Source organism: Melanotaenia boesemani, chromosome 12 (genome assembly GCF_017639745.1).
Source record: "Melanotaenia boesemani isolate fMelBoe1 chromosome 12, fMelBoe1.pri, whole genome shotgun sequence".
NCBI lineage: Eukaryota > Metazoa > Chordata > Actinopteri > Atheriniformes > Melanotaeniidae > Melanotaenia > Melanotaenia boesemani.
The window spans coordinates 25,810,000-25,812,973 of NC_055693.1; positions in this window are offsets into that span (position 1 = coordinate 25,810,000).

Consider the following 2,974-nt stretch of genomic DNA (forward strand, 5'->3'; position numbering starts at 1 on the left):
TGCAGATGATAAAATGCAGCACATCCTGCTGTAGAGCTTAAGTCAGAGTCACAAAACCACCAAGTCTACATACAATCCAGCTTTCCTCACGTCTTGAAATAATTAAGCACAAATTTGCCATCCCTGCCAAACCTTCCAGGTCAGGGTGCAGTGATAAATCCCTCTGGGAGAAAATTTGATGTGGGATTGTTTCCTTGATCTTCTAAATTTGTGTATGGCAACTTAATTATGTCTGAATGCTAAACCCATGTTATGTTTGACCACTCCGGTGACTCCATGCTGGCAGAATGCTTACTTCCCTGCACTGAAGGGGAAAGCCTTTTTATTTGTGGTTACTAAATCTTTATTCTGAGCAACTCATAAAGCACTGAGATGAGTGATATCATGTGGTCTTCATCAACAAAGGAGCTTTTGTTTTACTTTATAGTCATTTAAATAGAGAGATTAAAGACCGTGACACATGGGCAAGGTCAGAAAGCAATGGGAACCAAAATTTTTAACAACTCCTCCTTTCTTCAAAATTTCTTCTACTAAAAGAGCATGAGGGGTCCACACATTTACAAAATTCAAACTGTGTCAAAAAAAAGAGAAAAAATTAAATGAAACTCTTACCAGGGGTTACCAGATAGGATGGGTTTTTAATGATGCAATGTTAAAGCTGCCTAATGGGATGTTTGTTTCAAGCATCACTGAAGCTTACTCCTTTCAGGTGCTGCAAGCAAAGACATTTTCATACCTGCTGTTCTGATTTTGTTACTATAATTGGCTTTATATTGCTGTGTTTGCTTCACATTTAAAACATGTGAAAACATGTGAAAAACAAAAGTTGAATGGAAAGCATAAAAATCAAATAAACTTCCACTAATTTGTGAAAAGGTTTATACGCTCGCTTTTTGTCTGTTTTGAATAAGACTTAATGCATAGTAGAGGGAATGGAAATAACTTTGTTAACAACATCTGATCTGACAAAGATTTAGAAGAGGTGGTGTCGCTGATATTTTATGCCTGAGCAAACAAGCTATGAACTCGTGTGAAGGGCCAATTTTTCCAGATGTGCTATAATATGGCAAATATTCCCAGAGTTAAAAAATAATTCCTTGAGGAGTGCTCTTAATTTTTCTCTTGTGGGTGTCCACCTCAGTTGTTTCCTTCAAACCAGTTTATGAAATTGAATTTCTGTTCTTGTTTTACAGCTAGCATGCCAACCAGCTACACTAGCGCTAGCCAATACCCTAAAAAATATTGCTGTACTTGAGGATAGGAAAGTGAAAAACATCAGATCTGCCCTGAGCCTGAGGTTTAAAACTAAGTGATACCAAATCCTTGTCATCATGAAGTTCAAGTTGTCAATTAAGTAGACATTAAATGTCACAGTCGTTGAAGCATTTTTAAGCAACAACTGGAAACCAGAATTAACTGGACATGAGTTAGCTAGACCTCTTTAACAAACTTAATCTCACTCCCAAATGATCCCAGATCATTGTTAAATCAGCCCAATTTGCACATTTTATTATAATTTTTAAAATAAAGACAAATCCTTAATACATAGATGTTATAGTACTGTACTCTGTTGGTAGTAATTCCCACAGCTATAACTCAAAAAATGGAAGAGAGGCTTGTTGCAAAGGGAAGAAGTGCACAATTTTAAATGTCAGAGGGTGTACTTTAATCCAAACCATAATGTTTTTCTAAACATAAAATGTAAATAAAAATGTAACCAAACAGTAACTGAAACTGAAATTGTAAAGTTAACTGTAGCACATAAAATTTCGTAATGTGTCAGGGGGACAATTTTACAGAAGCTTGTAACAAAAGGAACAAACTAATTGATTTTTCTTGTGAGATTAGTTAAAAATAATAAGCCAAAATATGTCTGAGAACCATATTTATAAGAAATTCTAATCCCACGCAATGATCGCTATTGCTTCATGTTGTCTTAGACAAACGCTTGGCCTCTGAGAGGTGATGGTGACAGCTGGACTGGGTCTGAATACACTGTACCACACAAAGCAGTGAAAATAAACTGGCTGCAAAGATTTTTCCAGCTTAATTAATCAGGTGTACCACGCTTTTCCCTTCACTATCAACCATCAACTACCCTCAGCAGCATGTCAGGATCACCCATGTGATCTGTAGATTGCCATACAGTTGGGATGTTAAATATCTAAACCACAGCTTTACCTTTTTGTTTATGTTACATCACCTTAAATATACTTTAAGTCATTAATAAAATACACATTAGTCTATACATAAGTCAGCATCTTGGGACTGTTAGAAAGCAAAATAAAATCCATCTATCATACAAGTTATGGAAATTTTAACATTAAGTGAGAAAGACACGAAAATCAATAGTAAATTCAGTAAATAAGCATGGTCATTGTAAAAATGAACAACTCTGAAGCTTTTGACAGGGGATAAAATATAATTTTCCTTGTTACTTCATTTTGTTGGGGATACACAAATGTGGATGCAGGCTACACACACACCCAAAATAAATTAAAACTATCATCTAAACTCATAAATGAAAAAAAGTTCATGTTTATTTCTATAGCACGTTTGCAACGACAGAGCCGCACACAGTGCTGCACAGCACAATAAAACACTTCAAATAAATACAATAAAGCCAAATTAAAAATAAAAACGTAAGTCTAATGGTTTACATTAACAGCTGCAAAAACGTGACTAAATATGATGATCATCAACTTTTCTCTTGTCTTTTTTCTCTTCACCATCCTCCTCCACCTCAGCATCGCTCCTCCACGGTGAACAGAACCGCTCCTTCAGGGAGGGCGCGGGCTAAGTGTTTCTGGTGTCCCTATCTTGAAAGATCTCTATTTTGCTTTAACGAGGCACTTGACCTCCCTCGGCGCTTTTCTACTCCCTGAGTGACGCAAAAAAGTGGGCTGGCGAAGCGTTAAGAGCAGCGGTATAGAGGACAATCGGCGCGCACCGAATCATCACAAGTCAAGCAGAC